Below are 18,216 nucleotides of genomic sequence, written 5' to 3' on the forward strand. Positions count from 1 at the left end.
TTGAACAAATGGAGGTTTTAAAACGGTTACCGCTCTACATTTTCGTCTTAATATGACTACTCGTCTGGGTGGTAAAGTCTTCCCAGGATCACTTTAGGTTGGTTTGGATCACCCTAACCTAGGCCAAAGGGGGTACATCTCAGACTGTATCATCTCAAACAATAGTCCATTCACTGCTACCACTAAATGGGTAGTCCTGCATTCAGATATTGGCTTATAGGGGTTTCTACATCTAACCTGTCAACATGTCAGATTCAATCTCACTACCATCAAGTCTGCATGCATGTCATGAGATGTGCAACACCTCTAAAATGTAGGCAGCGGGGCCATTAAATATGGAGTACATTATTGAGTAAAACAAGAAATATATGTGTATTTATTGAATGGGTAAGACTATCAGCATGGGATATATTATGGCTTTACAATGATAATTTGTTGGGATTAGGAACTCAACTGAATGTTAGAACCTGACACTTTAGAATAGAGACATTGCCATTGACAGCACCTATCACAAAAGTGCATGTAAAAGACAAGTGTCACCTGACTCTGTGGCACTAACAAATATGCCTTTGCACCATTCAAAACACAAGTGACTATGTATTATGTGCATGCTGGTTTATAGTGCAAAGGCACGATGATAAGGGAGCTTGGTGTACATTTTCTGGTGTAAATTCCAATGTGGGCATTTCAGAGTTTAACAACAAAGTGGGAAATGCGACCCTCTTAACATTTTAGAACAGACTTGTCCACCTGTTGGCAACAATGTGGCCCAGCAGAGCATCCTATGCTGCCACCAATTCAAAAGAGCTCCCTGGGCTCATGCAGGCATGGCCCTGATCCAGACAGGAAGGCATCGGGTGTATACATTTCCCCACATACATTCACAATGTACATTTCCAATGTGAATTTGTCACAACCGTGCACTGATATTTCCATTCAGACACATTGACAAGGGCCCCACTACACACACCATCATGTGCACTCAATGTTCCAATGGACCATACACTTGATAGCTCTTATTATGACTTTTGTAGAGCGTTGATAATGCACATCTTTTATGACCTGCAACCTTCACAGCTTTCAGAAACCGAGACGACCACAGAACACTAACAAGTAACAATTCACCTTAATCCTGAATTCTACAATGCAGTTATCCCGATACTGACATGACTGAGCTCTCACAAACTGCAGTGTCCCTTTAAAAATACCTTTAAGTATGACCAACACTTTTTCAATCATCTGACAAAATGTGCTGGAAAATTCACCATTTGTCCCCATTATTTTCAACATGTTCTCGGAGTGAGAACCCTCTTAAACCCATCTTGGAAGGGTAAGACTGAATTACTTCACTCGCCAAGTGGCAAACTGACACACAGCATTATAACTTGCTGGGTCTACACGTGAAAAGTTAAGGCACCCTTGCTTCAGAATATCCTTTGAAGAAAAACATACCAGCAAAGCTATAATGCATTCTGTGAATTGTTGACTAACTTTAAATGCATTCCGTGGCTATTGGAAATTGAAGATGTGGTATAAGTTTGATGCCTTCATGATATGACAAACAAACTGGTGTGCTCACCAGATGATATTAAAGACAAGTCAAGGTGGACTAGCAGGACAGAATGCTGTAGTCGTTTCATAAAAGTCAATGAGCATGTCAAGTCAAGGAGAAGCTCGAACTCTGTGGTACAGTCAGAGCTGATGATGCCAGTTCCAGCTGCACAATTACACTGGATTTCTGTAATCATAGAATGCATCATGAAATACAGGTAAAGGAGAAAAAGCCTTAATAGTGTGACGATGGAGAACACTGCAACTAGTTGACGTGCAAATCTTACCAAAGAAAGAGACAAGGGTGCTATTAAATCTAGAGAGATTGAAAATAAGATTAACTCGTAAGAGTGACTCTCTCCAGTTTCTTAAATATCTTGCAGGCAGCACATCAAAGGCTGCTTTCAGTGACATGTTTGGTCTCTGGTATTTAGGTCTGACTATAGTCAGTTGTTTGCCCACGTCAGCCATTATCTTTTATGTCTTTCTCAAGTTGCTTTTGGGATGTCCATTGATTCCATTTTTGTGGTTGACTAAATTGTGCCCTTTGTGCTCTCATTAGGTTTAGTGATGGATTCTTTTGTTTGTTATACTGCTGAAGCGGCCTGTCATCTAAAACCAACTTCCTCAATTTTTTTAGCACTCTCTATATTAGGGGGGCTTCTTGATTACATAGAAACTCACACAGGTTGAAGGGTGGAAAGCACTTTTGAGCTGAAAAGACCCAAATCAAGACAACATTACATGGTGCCATATAACTAAATACCTCAGGTGACATTCTGCACCAAGGGTGTTAATAGTTAGGAAAAGAACCACTGAGTTTTCTCGAGATGCAACCTTCAGAAAAGACTGATCCCTCATTGCATGAAATTGCACCAAGGACTGGTAAATTCTCATTGTAAACACTGGTAAAAGGCTGTCAAATTCCCTTCCAATAAAAATCCAAACTAATGAAAATCAACTCGCAGGCCACATGCAGATTAGTACTTATAAAATGAAATTGGAAGAGATTGAAAAGGAGATTATGGACTTCAAAGACTATTTGACACAATCAAAAATAAATAAACTTCAAACGATTTGAAAAAATTCTCACCCAAAAAAATATATCATTAGGTATCTGATAACTATGTGACTCAACAAATCTCAAAGATAGCCAACAAAAAAACATATAAGCGGGAAAGAAAATATAGTAGTTATCTCCAGCTCGGGAAAATAAAGTAGTGAGGAGGATGCCAGAACATGAGGGAGAGGTCAACAATTTAATCCCAAATTTCCTCAAATGTTCCGACCACAACCACATTTTGACTGGTCCCGGAAGTACCCACATGCGCATCCCTTCAACTTTTAAATGATGATACATTCTTTTGTTAGGATGAGGAAAGAGAAGGGTAAGACAGAAAGGACAAAGGGTACATTTGGAGGGCTTGAATCAGAGGGTCACCCAGTGGATAACAAGAGATTTTCTTCCTGAAACGTGCAAGGAAATGATCTTGTGATGAATCTTACAGATGTCGTTTTGACCTATCATGAAACCAAACTTTTGAATAAGGAGCTGTGTTTTGTCCCACTCACCCCCTAGATAAATTATGTTTTAAATGTAAACAGGCTGAGATTTTCTGGAGGAATACACTTAAAATAGTCTTCTCTGAGAACAATACAGGAGGAATTGATAGCGGGGACACAGGTTTAAGACCAACATCTACTTTCATATCCTCTGACTGCCAGCTAACGGTGGATATTTCAGCTTTCAAACAGGACGTTCATTTATGACATAGAATTCCTGGACAATAGCACACTCAGTACTTTTCATAACCTGAAGGGAAGGGTACACAGGCCCTAGATTCAATGAACAATAAAGTCCACCCGACCTGATTATCAAATCAGCAGACAAAAGGGGGGCCATCATCTTGCAAAAAAAAAAAAGAGTTACAGCACTGAATGCCTCTGTTTGTTTTTCTTAAAATCCATGATGCAAAAATTCCCTTTTTACTGCTCGGGCCTACGTCACCACGAAGTGGGGCGGAGCTTCCGAGCTCTTATGCATTAGAAAAAAAAAAAAATTCTTTAGGGGTCCGGGCTGCCACATTCCTTAGTGCGCGCCGCGTTTTTTATGGCATCTGCCTAGTGATTCGTCTTCGCTGTGCTGTATATTTAGTAGCCTTGGCGTGATAGGCTATATTTACTTTTCGTCCGTCATTTATTTCAGTTTCATGGCATATTGTGTGTGGTTACGTGCATGGCAGACTTATTAATCTTAATTAGGAGCTGTCAGAGTGCCCGTGTAATGCAATCCAGATGGTGGGAGCGCGTTCACCATTGCATTGCATGTATCATGCGCGCGTGTAACATGTACCTTTCGCGCACGGCAGTCCATTCATTTTAATTAGGAGCTGTCAGAGTGCCGCGTTCACGGCGGAGATAATTGAAAGAAGTTTCCTGTAGCTTCAAGGGCAGTCACAGTACTTTTTAAGATACCTCGCATATTCTTCAAGCTAAGACAAGCACCCTTGCCTCGCCAATCTGCGTGTCTTCTAAAATAAAAGTGCGCATTTGCCTCTTCTCTGCGAGGAGTGATTTCCGTTGCTGTTTTCTCCTCCCTTCAATATGTTAGAGTTTAACAGAGATGTCCAGGGGTGTAGCAGGTGCAGTGACACAGGGGCCTTGAGGGTCTCACTTAATCCAGACAGTGCTGTATTTTACTACCAGTGGCTGTGAGGGTGCAGCAGGTGCAGTGACACCGGGGCCTCGAGGGTCTCCCTTAACCCCGACAGTGCTGTATTTTACTACCAGTGGCTGTGGGTGTCCAGGGGTGCAGCAGGTGCAGTGACACCGGGGACTCGAGGACCTCACTGAACCCTGACAGTGCTGTATTTTACTACCAGTGGCTGTGGGTGTCCAGGGGTGCAGCAGGTGCAGTGACACCGGGGCCTCGAGGGTCTCCTTTAACCCAGACAGTGCTGTATTTTACTACCAGTGGCTGTGAGGGTGCAGCAGGTGCAGTGACACCAGGGCCTCGAGGGTCTCCCTTAACCCTGACAGTGCTGTATTTTACTAGCAGTGGCTGTGGGTGTCCAGGGGTGCAGCAGGTGCAGTGACACCGGGGCCTCGAGGACCTCACTAAACCCTGACAGTGCTGTATTTTACTACCAGTGGCTGTGGGTGTCCAGGGGTGCAGCAGGTGCAGTGACACCGGGGCCTCGAGGGTCTCCCTTAACCCAGACAGTGCTGTATTTTACTACGAGTGGCGGTGGAAGTCCAGGGGTGCAGCAGGCCTCATTTTACCCTGACAGTGCTGTATTTTGCTACCAGTGGGTGTGAGGGTGCAGCAGGTGCAGTGACACCGGGGCCTCGAGCGTCTCCCTTAACCCTGACAGTGCTGTATTTTACTACCAGTGGCTGTGGGTGTCCAGGGGTGCAGCAGGTGCAGTGACACCGGGGCCTCGAGGGCCTCACTTAACCCTGACAGTGCTGTTTTGTACTACCAGTGGCTGTGAGGGTGCAGCAGGTGCAGTGACACCGGGGCCTCGAGGGTCTCCCTTAACCCTGACAGTGCTGTATTTTACTACCAGTGGCTGTGGGTGTCCAGGGGTGCAGCAGGTGCAGTGACACCGGGGCCTCGAGGGCCTCACTTAACCCTGACAGTGCTGTATTTTACTACCAGTGGCTGTGAGGGTGCAGCAGGTGCAGTGGCACCGGGGCCTCGAGGGTCTCCTTTAACCCAGACAGTGCTGTATTTTACTACCAGTGGCTGTGAGGGTGCAGCAGGTGCAGTGACACCAGGGCCTAGAGGGTCTCCCTTAACCCAGACAGTGCTGTATTTTACTACCAGTGGCTGTGAGGGTGCAGCAGGTGCAGTGACACCGGGGCCTCGAGGGTCTCCCTTAACCCTGACAGTGCTGTATTTTACTAGCAGTGGCTGTGGGTGTCCAGGGGTGCAGCAGGTGCAGTGACACCGGGGCCTCGATGGCCTCACTTTACCCTGACAGTGCTGTATTTTGCTACCAGTGGCTGTGAGGGTGCAGTGACACCAGGGCCTCGAGGGTCTCCCTTAACCCAGACAGTGCTGTATTTTACTACCAGTGGCTGTGGGTGTCCAGGGGTGCAGCAGGTGCAGTGACACCGGGGCCTCGAGGGTCTCCCTTAACCCAGACAGTCCTGTATTTTACTACCAGTGGCTGTGAGGGTGCAGCAGGTGCAGTGACACCAGGGCCTCGAGGGTCTCCCTTAACCCAGACAGTGCTGTATTTTACTACCAGTGGCTGTGAGGGTGCAGCAGGTGCAGTGACACCAGGGCCTCGAGGGTCTCCCTTAACCCTGACAGTGCTGTATTTTACTAGCAGTGGCTGTGGGTGTCCAGGGGTGCAGCAGGTGCAGTGACACCGGGGCCTCGAGGACCTCACTGAACCCTGACAGTGCTGTATTTTACTACCAGTGGCTGTGGGTGTCCAGGGGTGCAGCAGGTGCAGTGACACCGGGGCCTCGAGGGTCTCCCTTAACCCAGACAGTGCTGTATTTTACTACCAGTGGCTGTGAGGGTGCAGCAGGTGCAGTGACACCAGGGCCTAGAGGGTCTCCCTTAACCCAGACAGTGCTGTATTTTTACTACCAGTGGCTGTGAGGGTGCAGCAGGTGCAGTGACACCGGGGCCTCGAGGGTCTCCCTTAACCCTGACAGTGCTGTATTTTACTAGCAGTGGCTGTGGGTGTCCAGGGGTGCAGCAGGTGCAGTGACACCGGGGCCTCGATGGCCTCACTTTACCCTGACAGTGCTGTATTTTGCTACCAGTGGCTGTGAGGGTGCAGTGACACCAGGGCCTCGAGGGTCTCCCTTAACCCTGACAGTGCTGTATTTTACTACCAGTGGCTGTGGGTGTCCAGGGGTGCAGCAGGTGCAGCGACACCGGGGCCTCGAGGGTCTCCCTTAACCCTGACAGTGCTGTATTTTACTACCAGTGGCTGTGAGGGTGCAGCAGGTGCAGTGACACCGGGGCCTCGAGGGTCTCCTTTAACCCAGACAGTGCTGTATTTTACTACCAGTGGCTGTGGGGGTGCAGCAGGTGCAGTGACACCAGGGCCTCGAGGGTCTCCCTTAACCCTGACAGTGCTGTATTTTACTAGCAGTGGCTGTGGGTGTCCAGGGGTGCAGCAGGTGCAGTGACACCGGGGCCTCGAGGACCTCACTGAACCCTGACAGTGCTGTATTTTACTACCAGTGGCTGTGGGTGTCCAGGGGTGCAGCAGGTGCAGTGACACCGGGGCATCGAGGGTCTCCCTTAACCCAGACAGTGCTGTATTTTACTACGAGTGGCGGTGGAAGTCCAGGGGTGCAGCAGGCCTCACTTTACCCTGACAGTGCTGTATTTTGCTACCAGTGGCTGTGAGGGTGCAGCAGGCGCAGTGACACCGGGGCCTCGAGCGCCTCCCTTAAACCTGACAGTGCTGTATTTTACTAGCAGTGGCTGTGGGTGTCCAGGGGTGCAGCAGGTGCAGTGACACCGGGGCCTCGATGGCCTCACTTTACCCTGACAGTGCTGTATTTTGCTACCAGTGGCTGTGAGGGTGCAGCGGGTGCAGTGACACCAGGGCCTCGAGGGTCTCCCTTAACCCAGACAGTGCTGTATTTTACTACCAGTGGCTGTGGGTGTCCAGGGGTGCAGCAGGTGCAGTGACACCGGGGCCTCGAGGGTCTCCCTTAACCCAGACAGTCCTGTATTTTACTACCAGTGGCTGTGAGGGTGCAGCAGGTGCAGTGACACCAGGGCCTCGAGGGTCTCCCTTAACCCAGACAGTGCTGTATTTTACTACCAGTGGCTGTGAGGGTGCAGCAGGTGCAGTGACACCAGGGCCTCGAGGGTCTCCCTTAACCCAGACAGTGCTGTATTTTACTACCAGTGGCTGTGAGGGTGCAGCAGGTGCAGTGACACCGGGGCCTCGAGCGTCTCCCTTAACGCCGACAGTGCTGTATTTTACTACCAGTGGCTGTGGGTGTCCATGGGTGCAGCAGGTGCAGTGACACCAGGGCCTCGAGGGTCTCCCTTAACCCAGACAGAGTAGTGAGTAGTGAGTAGAGTAGTGAGTAGAGTAGTGAGTGCAGAGTAGTGAGTGCAGAGTAGTGAGTGCAGAGTAGTGAGTAGTGAGTAGAGTAGTGAGTAGAGTGGTGAGTAGTGAGTGCAGAGTAGTGAGTAGAGTAGTGAGTAGAGTAGTGAGTAGTGAGTAGAGTAGTGAGTAGAGTAGTGAGTAGTGAGTAGTGAGTGTAATAGTGAGTAGTGAGTAGAGTAGTGAGTAGTGGGTAGAGTAGTGAGTAGAGTAGTGAGTAGAGTAGTGAGTAGAGTAGTGAGTAGAGTAGTGAGTAGTGAGTAGAGTAGTGAGTAGAGTAGTGAGTAGAGTAGTGAGTAGAGTAGTGAGTAGAGTAGTGAGTAGAATAGTGAGTAGTAAGTAGAGTAGTGAGTAGAGTAGAGTAGTGAGTAGAGTAGTGAGTAGTGAGTAGAGTAGTGAGTAGAGTAGTGAGTAGTGAGTAGTGAGTAGAGTAGTGAGTAGAGTAGTGAGTAGAGTAGTGAGTAGAGTAGAGTAGTGAGTAGAGTAGTGAGTAGAGTAGTGAGTGCAGAGTAGTGAGTAGTGAGTAGAGTAGTGAGTAGAGTAGTGAGTAGAGTAGTAGAGTAGTGAGTAGAGTAGTGAGTAGAGTAGTGAGTGCAGAGTAGTGAGTAGAGTAGTGAGTAGAGTAGTGAGTAGAGTGGTGAGTAGTGAGTGCAGAGTAGTGAGTAGAGTAGTGAGTAGAGTAGTGAGTAGTGAGTAGAGTAGAGAGTAGAGAGTGCAGAGTAGTGAGTAGTGAGTAGAGTAGTGAGTAGAGTAGTGATTAGTGAGTGCAGAGTAGTGAGTATAGTGAGTAGAGTACTGAGTGTAGTAGTGAGTAGTGAGTGTAGTAGTGAGTAGTGAGTAGAGTAGTGAGTAGAATAGTGAGTAGTAAGTAGAGTAGTGAGTAGAGTAGTGAGTAGAGTAGTGAGTAGTGAGTAGAGTAGTGAGTTGAGTAGAGTAGTGAGTAGAATAGTGAGTAGTGAGTAGAGTAGTGAGTAGAGTAGTGAGTAGTGAGTAGAGTAGTGAGTAGAGTAGTGAGTAGAGTAGTGAGTAGAGTAGTGAGTAGAGTAGTGAGTAGAGTAGAGTAGTGAGTAGAGTAGTGAGTAGAGTAGTGAGTGCAGAGTAGTGAGTAGTGAGTAGAGTAGTGAGTAGAGTAGAGTAGTAGAGTAGTGAGTAGAGTAGTGAGTAGAGTAGTGAGTGCAGAGTAGTGAGTAGAGTAGTGAGTAGTGTAGTGAGTAGAGTGGTGAGTAGTGAGTGCAGAGTAGTGAGTAGAGTAGTGAGTAGTGAGTAGAGTAGTGAGTAGAGAGTGCAGAGTAGTGAGTAGTGAGTAGAGTAGTGAGTAGTGAGTGCAGAGTAGTGAGTATAGTGAGTAGAGTAGTGAGTAGAGTAGTGAATAGTGAGTGTAGTAGTGAGTAGAGTAATGAGTAGAGTAGTGAGTAGAGTAGTGAGTAGAGTAGTGAGTAGAGTAGTGAGTAGTGAGTAGTGAGTAGAGTAGTGAGTAGTGAGTAGAGTAGTGAGTAGAGTAGTGAGTAGAGTAGTGAGTAGAGTAGTGAGTAGTGAGTAGTGAGTAGAGTAGTGAGTAGTGAGTAGAGTAGTGAGTAGAGTAGTGAGTAGAGTAGTGAGTAGTGAGTAGAGTAGTGAGTAGAGTAGTGAGTAGAGTAGTCAGTAGTGAGTAGAGTAGTAGAGTAGTGAGTAGAGTAGTAGAGTAGTGAGTAGAGTAGTAGAGTTGTGAGTAGTGAGTAGAGTAGTGAGTGCAGAGTAGTGAGTATAGTGAGTAGAGTACTGAGTGTAGTAGTGAGTAGTGAGTGTAGTAGTGAGTAGTGAGTAGAGTAGTGAGTAGAGTAGTGAGTAGAGTAGTGAGTAGAGTAGTGAGTAGTGAGTAGAGTAGTGAGTAGAGTAGTGAGTAGAGTAGTGAGTAGAGTAGAGTAGTGAGTAGAGTAGTGAGTAGAGTAGTGAGTGCAGAGTAGTGAGTAGTGAGTAGAGTAGTGAGTAGAGTAGTGAGTAGTGAGTAGAGTAGTGAGTAGAGTAGTGAGTAGAGTAGTGAGTAGAGTAGTAGAGTAGTGAGTAGAGTAGTGAGTAGAGTAGTGAGTAGAGTAGTAGAGTAGTGAGTAGAGTAGTGAGTGCAGAGTAGTGAGTAGAGTAGAGAGTAGTGAGTAGAGTGGTGAGTAGTGAGTGCAGAGTAGTGAGTAGTGAGTAGAGTAGTGAGTAGTGAGTAGAGTAGTGAGTAGAGAGGGCAGAGTAGTGAGTAGTGAGTAGTGAGTAGAGTAGTGAGTGCAGAGTAGTGAGTATAGTGAGTAGAGTAGTGAGTAGAGTAGTGAGTAGTGAGTGTAGTAGTGAGTAGTGAGTAGAGTAGTGAGTAGAGTAGTGAGTAGAGTAGTGAGTAGAGTAGTGAGTAGAGTGAGTAGAGTAGTGAGTAGTGAGTAGAGTAGTGAGTAGAGTAGTGAGGAGAGTAGTGAGTAGTGAGTTGAGTAGTGAGTAGAGTAGTGAGTAGTGAGTAGAGTAGTGAGTAGTGAGTAGAGTAGTGAGTAGTGAGTAGAGTAGTGAGTAGAGTAGTGAGTAGAGTAGTGAGTAGAGTAGTGAGTAGAGTAGTAGAGTAGTGAGTAGAGTAGTAGAGTTGTGAGTAGTGAGTAGAGTAGTGAGTAGTGAGTAGAGTAGTGAGTAGAGTAGTGAGTAGTGAGTAGAGTAGTGAGTAGAGTAGTGAGTAGAGAGTGCAGAGTAGTGAGTAGTGAGTAGTGAGTAGTGAGTAGTGAGTAGAGTAGTGAGTAGTGAGTAGTGAGTAGTGAGTAGAGTAGTGAGTAGTGAGTAGAGTAGTGAGTAGTGAGTAGAGTAGTGAGTAGAGTAGTGAGTGCAGAGTAGTGAGTATAGTGAGTAGAGTAGTGAGTAGAGTAGTGAGTAGTGAGTAGGACATCACAGGCAGCAGCTGTGCAAGCTTCTTACACTCACAAGGAGACCACAGGCAGCTGAGTTGCAAGCTTCTCCCACTCACAAGAAGGACATCACAAACAGCAGCGGTGCAAGCTTCTCACACTCACAAGAAGGACATCACAAACAGCAGCGGTGCAAGCTTCTCACACTCACAAGAACGACATCACAGGCAGCAGCAGTGCAAGCTTCTTACACTCACAAGGAGACCACAGGCAGCAGCGGTGCAAGCTTCTCACACTCACAAGAAGGACATCACAGGCAGCAGCTGTGCAAGCTTCTTACACTCACAAGGAGACCACAGGCAGCTGAGGTGCAAGCTTCTCCCACTCACAAGAAGGACGTCACAAGCAGCAGCGGTGCAGGCTTCTCACACTCACAAGAACGACATCACAGGCAGCAGTAGTGCAAGCTTCTTACACTCACAAGGAGACGACAGGCAGCAGAGGTGCAAGCTTCTCACACTCGCAAGAACGACATCACAAGCAGCAGTGGTGCAAGCTTCCCTTACACACTCACAGCAGGTACTGTGCCAAGGCAGCAGCAGCAACAGAGCAAGAGTCCCTTACAAAGAACAGGCACAGCACAGAGATGCACAATGCAATCTTCTCATACTCACAGGCAGCAGCGGTGCAAGCTTCTCACACTCACACGAAGGACATCACAGGCAGCAGCTGTGCAAGCTTCTTACACTCACAAGGATACCACAGGCAGCTGAGGTGCAAGCTTCTCCCACTCACAAGAAGGACATCACAAGCAGCAGCGGTGCAAGCTTCTCACACTCACAAGAACGACATCACAGGCAGCAGCAGTGCAAGCTTCTTACACTCACAAGAAGAACATCACAGGCAGCAGCAGTGCAAGCTTCTTACACTCACAAGGAGACCACAGGCAGCAGAGGTGCAAGCTTCTCACACTCACAAGAAGGACATCACAGGCAGTAACGGTGCAATATTCTCACACTCACAAGGAGATCACTGGCAGTACACACCACATGAACACACTCCATAACACATAGCAACAATACATTGGCATTTACAATGCCATTAGCTCAAACTCAAATAAATCCGAGCCCGATTGCATTTCTAATGCTTGTTTCTTAAGGATACTGAAGAGGTCTTTAGACTGATGAAAAATGTTCCCTTTGTCCCTAATACTTAGGGGGTCATTCCGCCCGTCATCCTAGCGGTGAAAGGGACCGCCCGCCATAAGGGCGGGTGTCCCGTGGCCACCATTAGGATGCACCCGCCACAGTGGCGGGCGCATCCAGCATTCCTACCATTGTGGCGGGCGGTGCACTCACCACCGCCCGCCACAATGGCAGGAAGGCATGCTGTGCACTTCCATACACAGCATGGCAAGCACCACTCAGTGCCTGCAATGCTGTGCATGGAACTGCTGGGGGGTACCATACGTACCCCCCATGTGCACCCCCCACCCACCGGAGTCCATGGGGGCCTGCATCGGGCTCCCAAAGCAGGCTCTGCATGCCTTTCCATGGCGGCATTGCCGCCACGGAAAGGCATCTGAAGAAGTCCATACTAATATGGCTGGCAGTGTCTGATAGACACCGTCACCATATAAACCCTTTTCCACCCCGGTCGCAAGGCGACCGGGCGGACCCCCCAGCCATGTTAATATGGCAGGGGGTCTATGCAGCAAGGATGGCTGGCGGTGGCTACCGCCAGCCTGGCGGGGGCAATCCGCCCAATGGGGCCCTACGATCCTGATGTTACCAGATACTGAATCTCTGTACAATGGTATAACCCAGGAAGAGACAGAGTCATTAAGGATATACTTTAACAGAGTGAGTGTAACTACAGGACACCCAGACATTTCATCCTGCCTAACACTTTTGAACATTCTTTTTTAGTTTGAAAAGATCATGCACCTACATACCCAAGGAACATCAATGGGTAGTACCTTCACCCCCAGTCCGGCTTGCCTGCATGTACAACATTTTCAATCCAATTTTATTTACTCCACCAATAATCCATGCGGAGATAGGATCAGAATGTGGCAAAGGTATGATGTGCTCTAGATTTGAAGGCACAGAATTTAGAAACAGCTTTATGGAGTGGCCTAATTCCCGGAACCACTTAACTCTAATATATCCAACAGCTTATTGCTGTTCCTGGACCTCCTGGACCTCCTGATCCAGGAACCCAATTATAAACTTGAAACAAGAGTTTATCATAAACCAACAGATAACAATAGCATACTTCTGTATGGTAGCTTTCATCAACACACTCGAAGGCAGATTCTTCCTTTTGGAAAGTTTTTGAACCTTCTCAGGAACTCACTTCAATTGACGATTACGAAATTACAAAATAGAATTGGAAAGTCTGAGTAAGAAATCAGCAGCACAGAATACCCGAATGAGGTAGTAAGAAGAGCATACAGACAACCACAGGGATGGACTACTCGAAACTTACACCTAACCCAAAGATGAAAAGCGGATATGCATCATGACCTATTGCACAGCATCCAATTCTATAAAGAAGATTATTTACAAGCACTGGTGTATTCTTAATTCCAACAATTTACCTTTGGAAAAACCTATGTTTACATTTAAAAAGAGAACTCGTATTAAAGACATGCTGATTCACAATAGACACAAGGCACAAAAGAACCCACCTGAATTGACTCTCTGGGATCTGCCTCCTCTGGAAGGTCACTATCCCAGCAGGAGTTTAAGTGTCTGATACCTTACAAAAAAGATAGACCTAGTCTAAAATAAATGTCGATGTACAAAAAATATGCATTCTAAAAGCATCATACATCTGATCACATGCCCATGCGGGCTGTGATATGCCAGAATAACTACAAGAAAGATCAAAGCCCATTAAACAAAACACTAAAGTAACATCTGCTGTGAGAAAACTATGACAAAACTCGTAACCCACTTTTTGGAGCACAACCACTCTGTGGAGCAACTGATTTGGGTCGTACTAGACAAACCCAATATACCCTAAATGAAAAAAAATGAAAAATGGTTACTGTTAAAATGCAAACAACTTTGGATTTACAGGTTAGAATCCAGCCAAAATTGGTTTAATGATGACATCCCATGGCACTAGTATATGGGGAGAGGGGTTGGCCTAACGGCTAAGGCGCTCGACCTCGGACCTGGGGATCTGGGTTCGAGTCTCGGTAACGACGCCAAAAACCCCCTGTGATTCTGGGCAAATCACTTAATCTCTCCGTGCCAAAAATGAAAGCGTGTCCTCATGTAACGTAACTGGTGCTATGTAAAGCGCTCTGATAACTGATTCGGTTCGGTTCTAGTTCGCGCTATATACAACTCTGCAAAAAAAAAAAAATGTCCTGAAGATACCTAGGTTATTTCATGGTTATATGCAGTACAGTGTTAATATTTCATTTAGGAACAAACAAGCACCATTAGATGATGAATAGTTATGGATATGACATCATAATTGAAAACACAATTTGTGATTTCAAGACTGACTCTTTAATTAGAAACGGAATGTTTAAAAATACTGACATGACATTTAAATATGACCAGGTACACTAATGGCACTGACAACGTAAACATGTTGAGCGGTCTAGTTATTGTTATTCTTCTCTGAGTGGAAAGGGGGGGTCTGTCACGCAACACAACATTACGTGCTGACATAATGTGATGCCCCCGCCTACTTTGAGACTGAAAACATGCCAGACGGGAACGTGGTATACACTGAGGCAATTACACTGATTTTTTGGCAGTGTTGGACCCTTGGTGATGTAAGCTGGGGCAACGAGGGCAGTTGCAGGCTGGCTACCAGCAGTTTTGAACCTCTATGGAGTAAACAAGTGTCCTAGGGGATAATGGCCACATAATTTGACTGCCAGTACTCTGCAGTTTTGGCAGCATCTGACACTTCACGAAGTGACCAGGTGCTACAAAGTGACCAGGTGCTACGAAGTGACCAGGTGCTACGAAGTGACCAGGTTCTACTCAGAAGCTGGTGTTCCCTTGCAAATAAATGCTAGCGGGCAGAATACCATGGCCAGTGGTCTTTAATCCACTACCAGACACTCCCTGCCCTTTTTTCTCACTTATGCAGCTTACTGCTTTCTGTTTGTGACAGTATTGCCGCTTTATTGTTACTTCGTTTTCCCATCTTTTTCTTCCACTGTCTTTCTGATCTATATGTTTTTCCCTCACTTGCACTCAGCAAATATCTGATACGGAAAAATAAGCGTTGGTCCCCAGAAATAGGTGGCAGTGACCCCCACCTGCAACCACCATCTCAAATTAAGCACTGTCTAAGGGTAACAGCCGTCTAACTACTGGCGTTTTTGGACCACAGTGAAGTTAGCGGGGGGGCCCTGAGGAATAATGGCCATATATATTGATTACCCATATTACAGAGATTCCCCAATGCAAAAATGTTTGCATACTGCAAGAGAGATTAAATGAAAAAAGACAATTTCTTCTTCTAATAACTGTCTCATACCATATGTTACAGGGCATTATGATAGCGATGGTATACTATGACTGTAAAATATTTCTATACATTTTTCGCAAATAGTGTGTCTCTACCGGTTATAGCTCCTGCGTTTCTCCGGGTTAGGAAACTTGACCCAAAAACTGGGAAGATTGACAACAATGACAGTTATTCTTTCTTTTACATGTGCCTACCGCATACCTCGGTCACCAATTTACCCTTAAGTTGAAAATTCTGTGCTGTGCATCACAGGTGAAATTGACTGCACCGTTCAAAGTGTGATATTTATGTTGATTATGTTATTTTCATCTTACTTCTAGTGTGTGTTTTCTATCCTCCTTCATTATATCTTTTTATTTTGCTTACTTACAGAGCAAAACTCCAAGAACCCTAGAAAAAAATGCAAGTATTAAACTTTGAACTGTGAGTGTTATTGACACAACTAGGACGCAAAATAATTTCTGATGTAATTACGTTGAAGGAACAGGGATCCTTGGTCCTGATGAAGGCTGTCGACCTGTAAAAGCTGTAAAGTTGCAGCAGAAAAAATGTTGATGACACCTAGAATGTTAGGGAAATAATGACCCCTTGACCTAATTTCCATTCTTTACTCACAACCGCGGGCAGCCATGTGTGCAAATGGCAACATCTTCTCATACTTCAAATTAGGTAGAGGTGTCCGTCAAGGTTGCCCACTATATCCCTTTCTCTTTAACTTAGCCTTAGAGCCTTTTTTTATTGAGAATACATCAAACCCAGGAAAAACATGGATGTGATCACAGAGAGTAACAAATCAGATTGGCAGCATACACCGATGACGTACTATTATTTTTTTCACAACCATTATCCTCTATCCCTGCCTTTCTATAAGAAGTCGAATCCTTTGCTTTTGGGTCTGGATATAAACTAAACAAAGATAAATGTGAAACAATGCCCTTAACTAAGTATACTTTCAAAGAGGATTTTTCTGCTTCCAATTTTGCCTGGAATCCTAATCACATAAAATATCTAGGTTTATACTTCCCCCCTTCCATCCCAACAACAGTCTCTTTGTGTATAAACAAATATATTCAAAGAGTCTCCACATTGACTGCTTAATGGCACCCCTTACACTTATCTTGGTAGGGACGCCTGGACAATATTAAAATGATGTTAACCCCTATAATACTCTAAACCATTGCCCATTTCTTTACAGCATTACAAGAAGAAAACTCAGTGCTATCTTCATTTCTTTGGAATAATAAAAAATCCCATATGTCCATATCGAAGTTATCAAAACCAAATCAGAGGGTGGAGTCAATTTTACTGATTTTCTGACTTATCAGAAATCGTTTTTACTCCAACAGTCTTCAAGATGGCTTTCTGAATCTCTGTTTGATTGTCCCTTATGGGTGAAACTCAAACATTCTTTTCTCTACCCCTTCTCATTTCAAGAGTATTTATCCTTTACTCATAGACCTCATTCTTTATCGACCCCTATTATTAAATACACGTGTAAAAATTTGGAATCTCTCTCCCTGATACTCCAGACAAATTTAGATTCATTTCTTAAATCCACAATTTGGTATAACAAGATGGTATTGATACGAAACAAACCTTTGTATTGGAAGTCTTGGAGACAAAAGGGTTTAATTTGGATCCATCAACTTTTTATAAATGATGAAGTTATGTCTTTTTCGCAAGCTAGTCAAGTCTTTGAACTCCCCAATTTCTTTCAGTCTAAATACAAACTTCTACAGCAAACCCTCCAGATTTCATATGTTCAACTTTTATCCCTCAATATTAATATTTACCCTCTTCTGAAGGGACTTCATGATCTTCTTCGCACCTATCCTAAGGCCTCTGTTATATATACATTTTGCATACATCGCATAATGATAGAGAAAAAACTAAAGTAGAACTCTCCTGGGAGCAGGATTTGGAAGTGTGTTGGTCCATATCCTTATGGAACAAAATATGGACAAAAAATAGGAAATCTTCTAGAGCAGCAAACACTACACAAACACATTTTTATCTATAACAGACTCCTGTTAAGCCTGGTAATCTTAAGTAAAAGACACAATGGTCTCACCAATACTTCCTGGACATGCAATTACCCATTTGCCGATTTATATCACCTACTTTTCACTCGCCCGCTTGTTCACAAATTTTGGAAGAGCGTCTGGACTCAGATTAATTTAATTTTTTGTTCTAGAATACCTATTTCTAACACACATATTTTTTTAGGGAGTATATCTCCAATATGGGTCAACTCTAATTGCAATACGAAGATTATAGACCTTTTACTGGCAGTTGATTTTCAACAAATTACCAAGAACTGGAAGGATTTCACCAAGTTATCCTATCAAGCTTTGTGGTATGCCATTTGTTATAATCATAGACTAGATACAGCCTTTGTATACCCTATTCATAGGGCCTTGAAGCACATACATTTGTGGGCACCTGTTACATCGTTCATAGATGCAAGCGCCAAGCGCTCTTTTTCCCTTACGCCTGCTCAACAAGAAGTTTCCCAACCTCCTTGACTTTCCACATTTTAATTTCATATTAACTTGTTCACATTAATATTATTAATACATTTTTTGTTTTTATTTTACGATATGTTTCACTTTGCGGTATACACCACTGTAACCCTTATTTTGTGCTTTATTTTACCTGTCTTTCCTTCATATATTATTCTTCAAACCATGTTAATTAATCTAATATTTACTCCTTAGAATTTTGTTATGTATTCTAACCTAATATTTTACGATTATCCATTGTTTCGACTATATTATGTACCTTGATCCTAACATTTTCCTTTATAATAAACTTACTCTTGAACTTAAAAGAACTCAAAGCTGAATAGCTGCTGATTGAAGGTTGCTTTGCTGCACATGATTGTGTTTTTCCTTAATGGCACCACTCATACCCACAGCGAGCAAGGAGGCACGAGGACAGCGAGCAAGGAGGCACGAGGACAGCGAACAAGGAGGCACGAGGGCGGCGCTCAAGGCAGCCCACCGACCCTGCAGCATTCCTGCCAGGCCGCCCCAGCCTCGTCCTGACCACAAGTCTGAAAGTAGCTCTATGTGATGCTGCAAACTGCCTGAGACTATTAACAACCCAAATAGATAAAGACTTTTGTACACATTCTACATTGTCAAAAACCTGTTCATAATGAATGTATTCTCTGGCTCTGTGTCAAGTCCCACCGCACAGTGTCATTCCAAGACCTCCAC

General features: G+C 45.0%; 1 protein-coding gene across 1 annotated transcript in view; it reads right to left on the minus strand.

Moving 5' to 3' along the window:
* The window catches only part of LOC144824150 (uncharacterized), a 325,877-nt gene that overhangs the window by 134,863 nt on the left and 172,798 nt on the right, over positions 1–18,216 (minus strand). The window lies entirely within an intron of this gene.

The sequence above is a fragment of the Lissotriton helveticus genome, chromosome 3_1 (genome assembly GCF_964261635.1).
Source record: "Lissotriton helveticus chromosome 3_1, aLisHel1.1, whole genome shotgun sequence".
Classification (NCBI taxonomy): domain Eukaryota; kingdom Metazoa; phylum Chordata; class Amphibia; order Caudata; family Salamandridae; genus Lissotriton; species Lissotriton helveticus.